We start from the raw sequence: 19373 nt of genomic DNA on the forward strand, positions 1-19373 counted from the left end.
AAACAGGGTAAGAATCAGCCCCTAGTTTAATAAAAGCAAAATGCTGCGGATGCTGGAAATCTGAAATCAAAGACAGAAAGTGCTGGAGAAACTCAGCAGGTCTGGTAGGATCGGCAGAGAGAGAGAAACAGAGTTAGCATTTTGAATCTGACATGACTCTTCTTCGGAACATGTTGTAGTTGTACTCTGAGGTTCATAAAACTGGCTTTGACCAAACTGCATATGATTTCTCTCTCGGTTAAGTTGTGTTCATATGTTCCTAAGGGAGATTGTGCCCAATGTTTTTTCCCAATTTCTCCTGGAGGTGCTGACACATGGAGAATGGATATTTGGATGAGCTGCTTGAGGCCTGTCAGTATACATGGAACTAACATGAGTCATCTTGAGGAATGGAAGGGAACAGAAGGAAAAAGAAACTTTGGAAAAAATTGTCACAAAATGAGTTATGTAACTGGATAATAGATTGTCAGTATATTTTCCCCTGGGGTGGTAACTGGGCAATAAAATGACTGATGCTGTGTATTTGGCCCACAACATCTAAAATTATATTCACAGTGTTGCTGCAGAGAACCAAGTGCTCTCAAGTCACCTCTTCTGCACAAACACATGATCTAAATGACACATTATTGTACAACTAACTGAACACAATGAAACATTAGAAAAGTATACACTCAGTAAGAAGAAATAGGTTAATGCCAGATTCTTTTATGTTATTTTTCAACATGGAGTTGGTCTTGTGTCACCCAGTGTTATGGTTATACAGTACATTACAGTTACATGGTATGACAATAGCAGAGCACAGGAATAAACAGGTTTTGGGGAATCATTCATATACAACAGTGTACATAGAGGCATGCAAGAAACAGAATCATAGGCTCGTAATTCATATAAATAAAATTACTTTAAAAATACCATAGATTGATACACACATACACACACACACACACAAGTTAATTGGAAGTGTAGGGGATTGGTGCAGAAAGAGGAAGAGAGATGGCATCAAAATATTTACTCGTGCTAATGGAAGTGATTCTTTTGAATTTAAAGGTAATTGGTTGCTATGGTATAGTGGGTAGTTTATTAAATGTTACTAACTCACAAATTTACAGTAAACAATGTGGTCTTCAAGTGTCATAGCAAGAAATACATACTTGGTTCAGTATTTTAAAGTAATTTCTCTAAACTGTATTAGGCTTCCTTAAACTAGCAATACAATACAATGTCGTCATCATTTGTCACTGCTTCAGGGAGGAGCCATGCATCATTTCAACATTACCCCAAATTAGAAAGAGGATTCTTTCCCTTAATCACTTCCACCTACCCTCAATTATTTACTTGTCATCTTCTGGGACTGCTTCCAAGTGGCTATTTTTATGTGACCCGAGACTGTGCTAACAGACTTTTTAATGATATCCCAGTTAAGCTGATTCTGTCTTCACGTGTGTCACCAGGCATGCACTTTCCTGTAGGTCACAGGATTTTATACTGGGAATGGGAACCCAGAGTGATTCTGCTCTGTCCTGGTCAAGTGACAACTGCAGCACAAGTATCACTACACAGCCTGTAATCAACAAACTCAAGCAAAATAACCATTTGAACTCTTGACTTTCTTGTTCATGTATTTAGCACACATGTGGTGCGTTTATACAACAGCATATTCCTATATTTGCAAAATAACACACCAGCTTATTTACATAAAACAAATCACTTGAGAAACCTTTGGAAATGTTCTTGTAAAAATTCATTTTGAAGTAAGAGTCATGGTAACACCATGAGTAAATGACCCAATATTACATTTCTTTTTCCCCTCAGTTTGGTCCTGTCCTTTCCTCTCCTAGAGTCATGCTAGATTCTGACTCATGCTAGATTGGAAACCTAGTGGTGTTGACAGTTTTCTGGTCCCTCACCTCACCCAAGTGGTCATTTATTATGTGTGACATTAGGCAGTGATCATTGGCAAGCTAGTCGATTGTGTGTAGCAGAAAACATTGTCATCAGTCCAACTTTGTCCTCACTCGTTATTGATCAGGAATAGGAACATTACTTAGTTTTTCCGCTTTCTAGCACCGAAACACTGAAACAAATACAGTACTGACAATATTACACTTATGCACACAGAAAAGCATAGAAGTTACAACAGGGAAATTATTCAGACTGACCAGTTTGTCTAGCACATATATTCTAGTCAAGCAGACAGCTCTAATCAAATGTGTTAATCCTGTTCCTACATCTCTTAACCCTTTTTCTCCAAACCTAACCTTGACTATTGATATGGTCACTGCCTCAAGGATTATCACAGAAAGTGCACTCTACATCCTCATTCTCTGTGTAGACAAGTTTCTCCTCTTTATTCAAGCTCTCATTCTAAGTCTATACCTCCACCTTTCAACTTGAAATAGCCCATTTCTACACGCCACTTCCACTCCATCTTTTCATATCTTATATTTTTCAATGTTTCTATCACAGTGCCCTACAATTTGCATTGTCATCAATAAAGAAATCTTCAACTTTTCAGGTCTTTCCTTACATTTGTATTTTGCCATTTCTCACAAGAATAAACATTTCTAAAAGGAAATTATACAGGTGAGAGGTGGAAATGGGAAATAAAAGAATTTCAATTAGATTCCAGCATTCAGTTCACCACAATCTTCTCAAAAACAACTAGGAATGAGCTATAACAGTAAGCTTTAGATTAGAGTGGTGCTGGAAAAGCACAGCAGGTCAGGCAGCATCCGAGGAGCAGGTAAATCAACGTTTCGGGCAAAAGCCCTTCATCAGGAATAACAGCCAGGCACAATTCATATGAAGGAATAAAAAGAAAGCAAAGGAAGCTTTAGAGACAGGAAGTAAACATCTTTCAGACTTCAGGAAGGCAGAGCCATCGTGAGTGAAAGTCCAAAACTGTGGGAGAGGGAGTGGGTAGAAAACATATCCAGTGTCAGAGAAGCAGAACTCACAAGAATCCATAGCCGCAAAAAATGGTCAGGTAGAGTTGACCAGGAAAACTTTGAGGATGAAAATGAAATTTGGAGGCCAGAACAGTCAGAAAGTGATGCTGAAGAGGACAAAGTTATGCTGGTGAAGTCATGGTGTAAGTAGGCAATGTTTCAGAGGTAAAACAATTCACTTTGACAAAAGATCGGATTTGAATTTTAAAGTGCTGAAGTGCTGAAGAGATAAGATTCTCTGTTGTTGACACAAATGTGGAATTGACAGCTTACTAGAAGTTGGTGCCCCCAAGGAATGATGGTTACAGGACAATAAGAAGGTGAGGATCAAGAACAAAGTTAAATTCAGGTAATTTAGCATAGCACAGTCAGAATGGCTTTGTATTACACTGGGAAGATCAACTCATGAGATTATTGATCATGTTCTTCCTAGCTCCACAGACAACAATCGAAAACAATCCATGGATCACCTCTAATTTAAGGTTTTCATGCCCAAGAAGAGTTGAACCAACTGTGCAGGGACAAAGGAACTGCAGATGCTGAAGATCTTAAACAAGAACAAATTGCTGCAAAAACTCAGCCCATCCAGCTTGAGAGCCATTCTGAAGAAGGGTCACTTGATCTGAAACCTTAACTCTGCTTTTTCTCTACGGATGCTGCCAGACCTGCCGTTCTTGTGCTCAGTCTAGATTTGTTTTGTCATAGATGGCAATGATAGTTTATTTTTGTGATCCCACAATCGTTCAGAATGAATCGTGGTTGTATACACTATTTTCAGGGCATGGAGATAGTAGAGGATAAACTGGATAACTCCCAAAACAGGCATGGAGATTAACTACAAACCTTCTGCTCAATGCTGTCTCCCACCAGTGTTAACCTTGCTAAAGGCTTGCTGCTTATATCAGCAGGGGGCCCAATGTCATAATTTGCAAATTTCAGTGAAAGGAAGTCAAAGCATCTCTTAAAGGGGTCATGTCCTTTGACTGGAACAAATGCTGGCAGCTAGCTAGCAATCTGAGCTGGCAAACAGTGAAGAATGGCATGGCAGAAGAGAAAGAGTGAGGCTGAGGGTGCTGTATGCTGCACTGTCGGTTGGACTTGTAAAGTAAAGAGAGCACCAAATTCTCAAAAGACATGGGGAGTAGAAGGAAGACCATGAAAGTTGATGTCAGGAATGAAGCTCCGAGGACCTGGGTACAGTCCTGCAGGAAGCTTAGAGGCACAAACATTCATGTGAACAAATTAATTAGGAGTAGGAGGAAGCCATTTGGCCCTTCTAAGCTGTTCCTCCATTCAATAAGATCATGGCTGTTTGCACAGGGTGATGAAGACTACCACTATTTGCTCAGTAACTTCAGCCACTGCCCTCATCACCACAAACATCTACCAACAAAAAGCCTGGAACTGCCTTCCTAACAACATTTTGAGTGTCTCTACACCCCAATGACTGTTGTGATTCAAGAAGGGATCTCAGCATTTCCTTTTTCTGGACAGTTTGTAATGGTTAATAAATGCTGACCCAGTCAGTAATGCCCATATTCTGTGAATGAATAAAAGGTGTTATCAATCAGGACTCTTTCTTAACATTTGTAGCTTTATCTCACCCTCAAATACTTCTCCAAGCCTCACATCCACATCCCACAACTTGGACACATTTCCAGCTATTCTACTATGTCAGCCATATTATCCAAACCTGTTAAAGTGTCATAGAGTCATAGAGATGTACAGCATCGAAACAGACTCTTCGGTCCAACCCGTCCATGCTGACCAGATATCCCAACCCAATCTAGTCCCACCTGCCAGCACCCAGCCCATTCCCTTCCAATCCTTCCTATTCATATACCCATCCAAATGCCTTTTAAATGTTATGTTGTATGACACTCACTCATATATATTCAAATGGATTGCCCCATGGGCCTATCTTAACCCCAGCTCTATTAAATTTGTACAATAAAGACCTATCCCCAACCTACTCCTACAAATTTACATATTCAGATGACATCTACTATGCATACAAGCTCATACTTACCTTGAGGTGGAAGACAATTAATTGAAGACATTTTAAAGCTGGCCATCTATTGTTAGGCATGGTAGCTACAATTAAGCACCACTACACCAGCTATCGCATCCCACCTTCCCAATGTTAAAAGTCACACAACACCAGGTTATAGTTCAACAGGTCAATTTGGAAGTACAAGCTAGTCCTTCGTCAGGTATAACCTGGTGGTGTGTGATTTTTAACTTTAACCACTCCAGTCCAACACTGACACCTCCACATCACACTTTCCCAATGCCAGCAGTATTAAGAGGAAACTTTAGATCATACTGGATGGCCAGAGACTGAGGCACAATGTCACTCCATTCAGCTACATCATCCTTAATGAAACCCTCATGTACACACTGCACCTCATCAAGAGTGCAGAAAAATATTAAAACTTGTAACAACCCCTTTTCAAACTGATCAAAGCTTCATGGTCACAATCTGCATACATAAAAGTTATTGATGTGTAACTCAATAATGTGCATCAGCATAGATATTCTTCAGCCAACTCACCTCTCATGGCTCTCAGGCCTGAGCAACATTGCACCCCATCACATCAGGAAGGCAATAGCCAAAGGCATGTTATTGCACAGGGCTTTCTCCAATCCAAACTTGCTCATATTCAATAATTTCGTCAAGCAGCGCACCTTCCTTCACTCCATGTCATATGGATAAATCCACCATGCCAGGAACTAACAGCTGAGGACAAACATCAGAAGAAAACATTCACCAGAGACCACTCTCACTTCAATCGACTTCAGGAGGTGGAGTGGAGGACATGCCCCTGTCTATATCCATGGTGCCGGGATGGAGGTGGCTGAGAGCTCCAAGTTCCTGGGAGGAAATATCAACAACAATCTGTCCTGGTCCAACCATGTCAATGATACAGTCAAGAAAGCACACCAATGCCTCTATTTCCTTAGAAGGCGAAGGAAATTTGGCAAATCCATAATGACTCTGGTCAATTTTTATAGATTCACCATAGAAAGCATCCTATCTGGATGCATCACAGTTTGGTACGGCAACTGTTCTACCCAAGACCATAAGAAACCACGGAGAGTTGTGAACACAGCCCAGTCCATCACATAAACCAGCCTTTCATCCATTGACTCCATCTTTACTTCCTATTGCCTCAGGAAAGCAGCCAATATAATCAAAGAGCCCTCCCACCCCTGTTACACTCTCTTCCATCCTCTTCCATCAGGCAGAAGATATAACAGTTTGAAAACACATACCAACAGATTCACGAACACCTTCTTCCCTGCTGATATCACACTTACGAAAAGACTATGCATATGTTAGTGTGATCTTTCTCTGGGCCTTCTCTGTAGTTGTAGCTCTATATTCTGCATTCTGTTCTATTACTCTGATATTGTTATGTCAGGGATGATTTGTCTGGATAACACACAATACAATACTTTTTACTGTATCTCAGTGCATCTGAAAATAATAAATCAAACCAAATGTCTCATTGCAGTCTCTACTGCTCATTTATCTGGCTGTAGGTACGTACATAGGAGAAGGAGCAGGGACCATCAGCAACATGCCCTCCCCCACACCAAAGCCTGTTCTGCCATTTAATAAGATCATAGCTGATTTGATTGTAAGCTCAAATGTGTAAGTGTGCCGACAGTAATTATTATTCAAGCCCTTGCCTAACAAGAATCTATCATCTTTTCAAGAGAAGGCCAAATATTCATGGCCCTCAGAGACAGAGAAAGAAATGCTTCATTCTTTAAAATGGATTAGCCCTGATTTTTAACCAGTGACCCCTAACTCTCGACTCTCCCTCGACAGGAAACATTCTGTCTATATTCACTCTGTCAAGACCCCTCAGGATTGAATACATTTAGTCAATTCACCTCTTACTCTTTGAAGCAGGAACAAGCATAGCCTGTCCAATCTTTTGTCAAAAGACAACCTGCCCATTTCAGGTAAACCTTCCCTGAACTGTTCCGATTTCCCATAGTAATAATGGCCCTATCAAAGCTTTTCTGGACTGGCCAAAGTCTTTGTTCAGACACCCAACATAGTCAGTGAGGTTGTCACTACAGCTGTGATGAAGTTTAAAGATTGACTCACATTTATTGAATGAGTCTCTGTTGATGAAACCTGAAGACAGGCTTAACGAATACCATCTAACCAATAACAATGCTATTGCTTGGCTCTGTGATTATGCTTTTTTAAAATCTATTCATGGAAGTGGGCATCGCTGACTAGGCCAACATTTATAGCCTGACTAATTGCACAAAGAGCAGTTAACAGTCAACCAGATTACTGTACGTCTGGAGTCACGTATAGGCCAGGCCAAGTAAAGATGCTAGTTTCCTTCCCTAAAGGACATTAGTGAACCAGATGGGTATTTCCAACAATTGACAATGGATTCACGGTCATCATTAGAGACTTAATTCGAGGTTTTTTTTTACTGAATTCAAATTCCACCATCTGTTGTGCCGGGTTCGAACCCAGCCCCCCCGAACGTTACCTGGGTCTCTGAATTAACAGTTGTTGTCGTCGAAAAGTGTGGTGCTGGAAAAGCACAGCCGGTCAGACAGCATCCGAGGAGCAGGAGAGTCAACATTTTGAGCATAAGCTCTTCAGAAGCTTACGCTTGAAATGTTGATTCTCCTGCTCTTCGAATGCTGCCTGACCTGCTGTGCTTTTCCAGCACCACACTCTTCAACTCTGATCTCTAGCATCTTCAGTCCTCACTTTCTCCTCCCTGGATTAACAGTTTAGCGATAATATCACTAGATCATTGTCTCCCCAGCTGCATACATGAAACAAAATAAACTGACTTAATTGCTTCAATCTTTAGGAGGAGATGACACCCAACCTGAGCAGCAGGAACTAATTAGAAAGGAATAAACAAAACTGCATGTCATAACTCCATGAAAACATCACCAAATGCAAGTTGGCCTCCTGGTCACACATCATCCTGACTTTGAACTACATTGTCATGCTTTCAGTATTGCAGGATCAGCAGGCTGAAGCTCAATCTCTCACAGCACTATGGGTGCACCTGCACTACATGGTCTGCAGCAGTTCAAGAAATGGTTTGCTATGTCTCCCTGAAGACTAATTACGAATAGGCAAATATTGTTGCTCTGGCCAGCAACAGCAATAAATGAACAGAAAAAAGAACAAAAGCAAGAGAAACAAAACTTGTTTAAATGTTACAAACAGGTGTAGCTTCCCTGATGATTGAATGTGTGAATGTAGTTTGTGTGGAACTGAGATACACAAATTAGCAAGGTTTCATGTTCATTATGTAGTTTGCATCAGGATAGCTGATTGAGGCGATTGATCTCTGTGTCTCTAGGCAAGGAAATGAAAAATAAGCAAGGATTCACGCTCCTGCTCATTAACCAGTTACTCCTGCCGGAAAATGTGTGTGTATGACCATCTGGTTATCATTGGATCAGAAGCTGCCATGATTTCCCAGAAGCCTGTCAACACTTATCATTGAGGTTCACACATTAAGAACGGTCAGTTAAGTGAGTGCAGTGAGCATCTACGCAGCTGCTTCCCAGCAAGAGTCACTGGCTAGAAAACAGGCTTTCCACCACACAACTGGCAAAATTATGGTGTAGAATGGGAGCAATTCCAAACGAATTCCAGGGGTCACTATCTTCTAGTTGTTGTGACACAAAGTTCTCTAAGCCTGCATGTGTTTCTTTTTCCAGACAGCTACTCACCCCTTCCTATCTTTCATTCTCCCAGTACCTCTGTCCACAACTGTCAAAGGAATATACTTGAAAAAGCCACTTGTTCCAATGCTCAGTGCAATAGATGGTCAGCATGATTCCAGACTGTACAGTAAGAACTAGCTACGCCAAACCGTTTAACAATAAAACAAGTGCTGCTGACTAATTAGGTTCTATTGCAGTGCAAGGGTTTTTTTTTTGCTTTTACTTTGTTACTGTGTTGAAAGAAAATATATTTCTATGGCTTTAATGGTTAGGGTTAGACTTAAGGAAGATCACAACAAATATCTCCTGAAATAATAATACAAGAATATTTTGTTGGAAGGAAGACATATTGACAAAGATTTTCAGCTTTCGCTCATCAGGACAAGTACAAGAATGTCAAACACTCACAGCAATATATAGTACAGGGGGAAAGGCTGCTGAATGCTTAACAAGGTGAATCTGATTGGCCAAGCATTCCAAAAGAGAAAGTAATAAAATCCATAGGCTCTCCATTCTCCCTGTTAACTCAAAAAAAGGCACAAAGCTTAAACACATTTCTTTTGTAAGCAGACAATGGGTATGTAGTTTCCAGCAAATATAAATCAACCACATTATAATTATGTTTTTTAACTTTTTGATTTTGATTTGATTCTCCCATGTACTCAAATACAGAAGTACAGGAGTACAGTGAGAAGTGTATAATGTTGCCACACAAGGTGCCATCTTAGGTACGAAGACCTAGGAACAGAATCCGAAGAACAAGATAGAAATAAAAAAACAAAGTTGAAAGTTAAACATTGCAGTAGTTATTGTATAGTATAAAACATACAAAATATGGTTAAACGTTACATATTTCAGACATTCCTAGTTTTAAGTAGAGTTTAAAGAAATAAAACTGAAAGTTCAAACCTTACAGTCTTAAGTGCTTAGCCACGGTGGGACCACTCTTTGAGGAGTCACCTTGAGATCAGAAGTCCATAATGAAGCCATGCCGGGGGAGAGACCGCGACAAACAGCCAAAAAACCACCACACCAGGCCGAGAGACCGTCACACTGGGCCGAGAGACCACCACGCAAAGGCTGATTATATTCTGACTGTTCTATCACCCTGTGATCTTTGCATGTAATGACCTGCCTGTACTGCACACAAAACAAAACTTTTCACTACTTATGTACATGTGACAATAATAAATCAAATCAAATCAAACCAATCTATTATGAACAACGAAAGGAAAATGCTGCTGGATTCAGTGAGTCAATTACTGGGATGTACTGACAATGTTATTGCTCAGTGAGAGGGTAGGCAGGACATCTCTGGGACTGATGGCAGCATTCGTTTGGTTTAAAATAAAGGAAAGCTTGTTTGAATGTTTCAGTAAGTGCAGCCACCTTGTTAGAAACATAGGGAAATAGAAACCAGGACCAGGAGTAGGCCTTTCGGCCCTTTGAGCCAGCTCCACCATTTAATATGATTATGGCTGATCTTGCAGCTCGATGCCATATTCTTATGTTTCCCCCAGATCCCTTGATGCATTTAAAAGTATCTAAACAATTATCTATCTTTTTGTTGAATATATTCAGTGACTTGGCCACCACAGCCTTCTGTGATGGAGAATTTCACAAGTTCGCTCCTCTTCGAATAAAGAATTGTTTCCTTCACTCAGCGCTGAGAGTGTGTCCACTGGTTCCTAAGCAATGAAAACATCCTCCTTGCATCTAGTCTATGCAGTCCTACTTGAAATATATTGTATTCAGTCACATCCCCTCTCATTCCTCTAAACTCATGTGATTAAAGGCCCAGCTGACCAATCTCTCTCCCATGCCAGTCCAATCATACATGGAATGAGCCGAGGGAACCATTAATGTACATCCCCTACAACTAATATATCCTTTTTAAAGTAGGGGGTCCAAAATTGCATGCAATACTGCAGGGGCGATCTCACCAAGGCCCTGTATTACTACAACAAGACATCCTCATTTCTGAATTCAAACATCTTCCAATTAAGACCAATAAACACTTGCAAATTGCTTGCTGCACCTGCCTGTCTACTTTTAAGGACTGATACACTTGGAAAGTATTTTACACAGAGAGTGATAGGTTGCCAGCAGAGGTGGTAGAGGCAGACACGGTAGATTCATTTAAGGTGCATCTGGACAGATGCATGAGTAGGTGGGAGCAGAGGGATACAGATCCTTAGGAATTGGGCGATAGGTTTAGACAGTGGATTTGGATCAGCTCAGGTTGGAGGGCCAAAGGGCCTGTTCCTGGGCTGTAAATTTTCTTTGTTCTTTGATGCATAAGGATACCCCAATCCCTTTGTACTTAAATAATATTTTGCCTTTCTGCTTTTCACACCAAGGTGTAAAACTTCACATTTAGCTACGCCGTACTGCACCTTCCATGTGTTGGCCCACTCACTGAACTTGCTTAAACCAGCTTGAAACCTCCTTGCATCCCCTTCACAGCTCACAATCCTGCCAATTTTGTGTCATCAGCATACCTGGAGACCAAGCACTGATCCTCGCAGTACCGCATTATTCATTTCCTGCCACACAGGAAAAGATCCACTTATTCCCAGTCTCTATTTCTGGTCTGTCAACCAATTCTCAAAACATGCTAATATATTATCTCCTATTCCATGTGCTTTAGGTTTACCCACTAAACTCTTATGTGGGGCTTATCAAAGGTGTTCTGAAAATCCGAAACCACCTAACCCACAGGTTGTCCTTTATCTTATCTACTAGTTATGTCCTCAAAAAACCTCCAGTAGATTTATTAAGTATGATGTATCTTCATAGACCTGTGATGACTTTGTCCAATCCTGTTAATGCTTTCATGTGTTCTGTTGTCACGTCTGTAATAATCAAATCAAGCATATTCCCCAGTACTGGTGCTCGGCTAACTGTTTGTTCTCTTCCTCCTTTTTTTAAAATAGTGGGCTCACCCTCCAATCTGTGGGAACTGCTCTGTAGAACTTTGGAAGATGACTCCTAGTGCTTCCAATATTCACTTTATTACAGATTAGGCAGATTAGGCCTTTGGGATTTGTCAGTCTCTGAGCCAGGAGGCCTGGGTTCAAGTCCCAACTGTTCCAGAGGGTTCTCTGAACATGTTGATTGGAAAACAGTTTTTATTTTAACCCTTCATTAAGTTTTTGACGGTTGAATGAGTGAAGGAACTGTCCAATGTGCAGTATTTGTGATCATTTGAAGTTTCACATTCTTGTTTGTAGCCTGATAAATACAAAATAAGGATATGGGCTGGGTGCTGGCAGGTGGGACTAGATTGGGTTGGGATATCTGGTCGGCATGGACAGGTTGGACCGAAAGGTCTATTTCCATGTTGTACATCTCTATGACTCTATGACATCTTTCCTTTCAAAAATATTCAAATTCTCAGTACAACAAGAATTTTCAACAGCTCGAAAACAGAATCATAGAGTTTTTAACAGCATGGCAAAAGATTCTTTGGCCAATTACGTCCACATAGTCATCAAACATCTATATATTCTAATCTCATTTTCTGGCACTTGACCCATGGTCTTGTATATGATGGTATTTCAAGTGTTCATCCAAATACTTTAAATGTCTGAGGGTTCTGTCTTTACCACCCTTTCAGGCAATGAGTTCCAGATACCCGCAATGCTCTGGGTGAGACAACATTTTCCTCAAATCCCCTCTAAACATCCTGTTCCTTACCTTGAAACAATGACTCTTGGTTTTTGACCTCTTCATTAAGAGGAAAAACGTCTCTATCTACCCTATCAATGCACCTCATACCTTTATACACCTCAATCAGATTCCCCGCTCAGCCTTCACATTCTAAAAAAAACACCAGCCTATTCAATCTCTCTTCATAACTGAAACTCTCTAACCCCGGCAACATCTTGGTGAATCTCCCTTATATCCTTCCTATAGTGTGGCAACCAGAACTGAACACAGTACTCCACTGTGGCTTAACTGTCATTATACACACCTCTATCATGACATCTTTGCTTTCATATTCAATGTTTGACAAATAAACCTAAGTATCCTATGTGTCTTCATATCCACCTTACCTACGTCCTGCTGCCTTCAAGGATAAATGGACATGAACACCAAGGTCCCTTTGATCTTCTGTATTTTCCTGGACCCTTCCATTCCTCGCTCATGAGACCTCTCAAACTGCATCACCTCACACTTTTTACGATTAAATTCCATTTGTCACTGTTCAGCCCATCTGAGCAATCCATCTAGGAGCAAATTATTGCAGATGCTGGAATCTGTACTGAAAACAACAAATCTTGGAAATCACAGCGGGTCAGACGACAGTGGGAGAGAGAGCAAGCTAACATTTTGAGTCTAGATGACTCTTCATCAGGGCTGAAGTGAAGTGTGGAGAGGACAGCATTTATGTTACAGTTGTGAGGGAGCAGTTCTGACGGTCAGGGAGAAAAGACACTGATAGTTCAGATTAAGTGATCAGAATGTGAGAATGGTAGAGCAATGGTGTGCCAAACAGGAAAGAGAAGAGATCCCACTGGTGTGGGTAGAGGGGACAGAAGACATGGTGACAAAGAATGTAACAAGGAAAGCTAAAGGAAAGAAATGGACGTTGGTTTGCAATTTAAAAATGTTGAACTTAAGTCCCGAAGGTTATAAAGTGCCTAACCTGAAGGTGAGATGTTGTTCCTCCAGTTTGCGCTGTGGTTCATTGGAACACTGCAGCATGCCGAGGACAGACTATGGGCATCTGAGCAGGATGCTGTGTTTAAATGACTGGCTACGGGAAGGTTGGGGTCCTGTTTGCACACAGACCAGGGGTGTTCAGCAAAGCAGTCACCCAGTCTGTGTTTGGTTTCTCCAACGTAGAGTAGGCCACATTGGGTGCAGCGAATACGATGCACAAGATTGGAGGAGGTACAGGTGAAATGCTGCTTCACCTGGAAAGACTGTTTTAACACTTGGATAGTGAGCAGGGAGGAGGTGAAGCGGCAGGTATTGCACCTTCTGCGGTTACATGGGAAGGTGCTGTGGGAAGGGGTGGTGGTGGTTTTGGTGGCAGTGAAATGGACAATGGTGTCCCAGAGGGAATGATCCCTGCAAAATGCAGATGGGGTAGTGAGAGGAAGATGTGTTTGGTGGTAGCGTGCTGTTGGAGTTTGTCTGAAATGACGGAGAACGATCCTTTGAATGCAGAGGCTGGTGGGAAAAGTGAGGACAAGGGGACAGAATCTCACTGTTGAGTGACGGGAAGGGCAAGGGCAGAAGCACAGGTGATAGGTCGGATGTGGTTGAGGGCCCTATCAACCACAATGGGTGAGAAACCATGGTCATGGAAGAAGAAGTCCATGTCAGCAGCACTGTTTTGGAAGGAGGCATCATCCGAACAGATGTGACAGATGTGAAGGAATTGGGAGAATGGGATGGAGTCCTTGAAGGACGTGGGGTGTGAAGAGCTGTAGCGAAGGTAGCTATGGGAGTCCATGGCTTTGTAGTAGATGGCAGTGGACAATTTATTTCCTGAAATAGAGACAGAGAGGTCAAGGAAAGGAAGGGAAGTGTTGGAAATGGACGAATTGAATGTTATAGAGGGGTGGAAATTGGAGGCAAATTGAATGAAGTTTTCAAGGTCCAGGTGAGAGCATGAAGTAGCAGCCAAGCAGTTGCTGATGGACTTAAAAAAAAAGGGGGGCCAGTGTAAGACTGGAACAAGGGTTATTCCACATATTCAATAAAGAGGCAGGTATAAAGAGGCAGGGAAGGTAAGAGACCAGGGAAGGAGTCCAAATGGAGAGTGAATACTGGAGGCAGGTGGAATGATGCGGGGGTTTGCGGGGGGGGGGGAGGGAGCAGAGACCTGTCTGAAGAAGTGAGTGTAAAGATGGAGATAGTGGAAAAACAGTTCAACATCATCACAAGCCCAAAATCCATGAAGGTGGGGGTGTAAGGGTATGAAGCTGAGTCCTTTGCCAAGCACAGTATGTTCAGACTCAGAGAGGGGAAGGTCAGGAGGTATAGTGAACACACGGCAAGAGCTGGGGTTGGGGTGAGTGGCCTTAGGGGGACAGAAAATGATGGCGTCTGAGGGTTGCAAGGGAGTGGGTGCTGAGAGGCGGTCCACAGGATGAATATTGGAAACTGTAAGTTGCTGGACCTTGCATGCCTGGATGTCCATAAGAAAGAGAAAAAGTATTTTGTTGAGGCAATGGATGATGTGAAGGATAAAGTGAAACTGGGGACCTGAATAGCTTTGAGAGAGGGTGAGTCGATGTTGCTGCAGAGTGAAGTCAAGTGTGTACATATGCCAGCACATGGCATTGATCATGGATCACAGTATCCGACGGGAACAGCAGTCCAAGGAACGTTGTATATCTTGGAGATACTTGTAATCCTGGATGGATTCAAAACATGAAGGGTGAATCATGAGTTGAAATCCATGTGGGGTAAGTCTAAGTTGTTGGTAGTCACTGAGGAAGGAAACATGGCTGTGGAAGCGAATTTTGGCAAACACCTTGTCGAGGACCAGCAATGAAATGGAGAGCAAGGAAGATGTACACGATGAAAGAGTCTACCAGAATTCCTGTCGTGAGGAGAGCAAACGTTCTTCAGGGAAAGCATTCCTCAAAGAGATGTGAGAATGGGTTAAACACAATGTAGGAGCAAATTACTGCAGATGTTGGAATCTGTACTGAAAACAACAAATGTTATTGACCACATCACCAATATTTCTGTCATCTCCAAATTTACTGATCATGCCTCCAGAAGAATGTCAGATTCAAAGGAAGGGCTGGATTTTCATGACTGAGGCAGGTAACTTGACTTGGGAAATTTCTCGATACAGCAACTTGCCCGGGTATGAAGTAAAAGGAGGGTCAAAAAGCGTATCGCTGGAAAAGCACAGCAGGTCAGGCAGCATTCCCGTCCCCTTACAACCCACCCTCCCTTCCTGGCACCTTCCCCTGCCACTACAGGAATTGCAAAACCTGCGCCCACACCTCCTCCCTCACCTCCATCCAAGGCCCCAAAGGAGCCTTCCACATCCATCAAAGTTTTACCTGCACATCCACCAATATCATTTATTGTATCCGTTGCTCCCGATGCGGTCTCCTCTACATTGGGGAGACTGGAGGCCTCCTAGCAGAGCGCTTTAGGGAACATCTCCGGGACACCCGCACCAATCAACCACACCGCCCTGTGGCCCAACATTTCAACTCCCCCTCCCACTCTGCCGAGGACATGGAGGTCCTGAGCCTCCTTCACCACCACTCCCTCACCACCAGACGACTGGAGGAAGAACACCTCATCTTCCACCTCGGAACACTTCAACCCCAGGGCATCAATGTGGACTTCAACAGTTTCCTTATTTCCCCTTCCCCCACCTCACCCCAGTTCCAAACTTCCAGCTCAGCACTGTCCCCATGACTTGTCCTACCTGCCTATCTTCTTTTCCACCTATCCACTCCACCCTCCCCCCTAACCTATTACCTTCATTCCCTCCCCCACTCACCTATTGTACTCAATGCTACTTTCTCCCCAACCCCACCCTCCTCTCACTTATCTTTCCACCTTTCAGGCTCTCTGTCTGTATTCCTGATGAAGGGCTTTTGCCTGAAACATCGATTTTACTGCTCCTCGGATGCTGCCTGAACTGCTGTGCTCTTCCAGCACCATTAATCCAGAATCTGGTTTCCAGCATCTGCAGTCATTGTTTTTACCTAGCATTAAAGGAGCAGGAGAGTCAACATTTTGGGCATAAGAAGTGTCCTTGTCAGATCCAATTTGTGTTTCAGGGTGGGAATAATTACAGGAGTAAAAGAGCCTGTTGGCTCTGGGAGCAAATCAGTGTGACCACTCAGGAAATTGCCTGCCAAGGTGAACTGTTGAGAAGGTGACCATACTCGAGAGCCCAAATGCCCAGTAAAACATTTTTTTCTGACAGAGCTGAAAAAAGCAGAAAGGTTTGCCTGATTGGCAGTTTTATGATCTTATAATAAGCTATTTTGATTTGTAATCTTTTTGTCAGCATTCGTTAGAACATCTTTTATTTGGGAAGGCAGTAGTGTTGTGGTAATATCACTGGACTAGAAACCCGGAAGAGCAGGAGGATATGGGCTTGGATCCCATCATTGAAGATGGTGAAATATGAATTCAATAAGAAAATATGGAAGTAAAAACTACCTTATTGACAACCACATAAGTTGTTGATTGTTGTAAAAGCCCACTTGGCTCACTAAAGTCCTTTAGTGAAAGAAATCTGTCATCCTTATCTCATCTGGCCTACATCTCACTCTCTAAGTCCACAGCAATGATGTTTAGCATAGAACATAGAACATTACAACGCAGTAATGTAATGTGACCCTTGATGTTGTGCCGACTTATGGAACCAATCTGAAGCCTATCTATTGTACACTATTCCATTAAGTTGGTGAGTCTACTACAGGTGCAGGCAGGGCGTTCCATGCCCTTACTACTCGCTGAGTAAAGAAACTATCTTTGATATCTGTCCTGTATCTTTCACCCCTTGTGCTAGCCATCACCATCCAAGGAAAAAGGCTCTCACTGTCCACCCTATCTAACCCTCTGATTATCTTATATGTCTCAATTAAGTCACCTCTCAGCCTTCTTCTCTCTAATGAAAACAGCCTCAAGTCCCTCAGCCTTTCCTCATAAGATCTTTCCTCTATACCAGGCAACATCTTGGTAAATCTCCTCTGAACCCTTTCCAAAGCTTCCACATCCTTCCAATAATGCGGTGACCAGAACAGTATACAGCTGTACTTTTAGATGCCATCTGAAATGGCCTAGCAAAGTATCAGTTGCATGAAACTTTTACAAAAGTCTAAAGCAAGGAACTTACCTGAACAGACCACACGGCATTAACCTAGGCACTCATTGACTGGCCAGCATTCATTGCTTGCTCTAAGTTGCCCTTGGGAAGGAGATAGTAAGCTGCTGCCTTTAACCACTGCAGCACTCCATGCGCTGTAGGTTGACCCACAAAGCCATTAGGGAGGCAATTCCAGAATTTTGACCAAGCAACAATGAAGGAACGGTGATACATTTCCAAATGAGACAGCGAGTTGCTTGGTGGGGAACTTGTAATTGGTGGAACTGACCTCTAACAACCAAAACCATTTTCCTATGTGCCAGGTATGACTCCAGCAGGGAGTTTAGCCCCTGTGACACCAAGAAACAGCTGAAAAAACTGGATATTGCAAAGGCTATGGGCCCTGACAACATTCCTACAACAGTACTGAAGACTTGTGCTCCAGAATTAAATATGCCTCTAGCCAAGATCTTCCAGTGCATAATGTAAAACATAGGTATCTAACTGAGAATGTCAAAAAATGCCCTGTACACAAAAGCAAGCCAAAACCAATCCAGCCAATTATCACCTCATCAGTCTACTCTCCATCACTAGCAAACTATTGGAGGAAGTCATTGCTCTGGAGAGCCACTTACAAAGGAATAACCTGCTCATTGTCACTCAGTTCGGGTTGTGTCAATGGAATGCAATTTCTGACCTCGTTACAGTCTTGGTCCAAACATGAGAAAAGAGCTGAATTGCAAAGATGTGTAAGAGTGATTGCCCTTGTTCACAGGGCTGCTTTCGACCAAGTATAGCATTAAGGAGCTCTAACAAAACTGGAGTCTGAGGGAATCAGCCGGAAGAGGTTTGCTTCATCATCTCAGCTCCAGGACATCTCTGCAGGAGTTGCTTAGGTTGGTGTCCTACGCCCAACCATCTTCAGCTGCTTCATCAATGACCTTCCTTCCACCATAATGTCAGAAGTGGGGATTTTGGCACAATATTCAGCACCTTTCACAATGCTTTATACATTGAAGTAGTCCACATCCAAATGCAAGACCTGGACAATATACATGTTTGGACTTCAAATTGGCAAGTAATATTTGCGCCACACAAGTGCCAAGTTATGACCATCTCCAATAAGACAAAACGTAAACATAATTCCTTGACATTCAATGGCATTACTATCACTGAATCCTCCACTACTAACATGCTGGGGATAGCACAACCAGAAACTGAACTGGACAAATATGTGGCTACAATAGCAGGTTAGAGGCTAGGAATTCTGTGGTGAATAACTCATCTCCTGACTCCTCAAAGTCTGTCCCACCATTTACAAGGCACAAGTCAAGATGTGATGGAAAACTTCCCGTTTTCCTGGGTGAGTGCAGCTCCAGCAACAATCAAGAGTTTGACAGCATCAAGACAAAATAGCCCGTTGACTGGAACCCTTTTCACTACCTTCACCATCAATGTACAGTGGCAGCAGTGTGTAACATCTACAGGATGTACTGCAGTAACTCACCAAAGCAGCTTTTATAGCACTTTCTAAACTCATAACCTCTACTATCTAGATGAACAATGGCAGCAGATACATAGGAACACCACCACTAGCAAGTTCCCCTCCAGGCCACTCATCACCCTGATTTGGAAATATATCACTGCTCCTTCAGTGTCACTGATAAAAATCCTAGAACTCCTTCCCTAAAAGCTCTGTAAATGTCACTCCACCAAAGGTTCAAAAAGACAGCTCACCAGCACCTTCTCAAGGACATTTGAGGTGGACAATTAAAATTCTGGCCCAAATCTCATGAACAAATTAAAACAAAAGATGAGGAGATATTTAATATTTATAGCTTTGTTATTGATACTCTATGATTGACACAATTATAGGATTGTAA

This window comes from Chiloscyllium plagiosum, unplaced genomic scaffold (genome assembly GCF_037043375.1).
Source record: "Chiloscyllium plagiosum isolate Xiang-an unplaced genomic scaffold, Cpla_swu_hap1 HiC_scaffold_1, whole genome shotgun sequence".
In the NCBI taxonomy this organism is placed as follows: Eukaryota; Metazoa; Chordata; class Chondrichthyes; order Orectolobiformes; family Hemiscylliidae; genus Chiloscyllium; species Chiloscyllium plagiosum.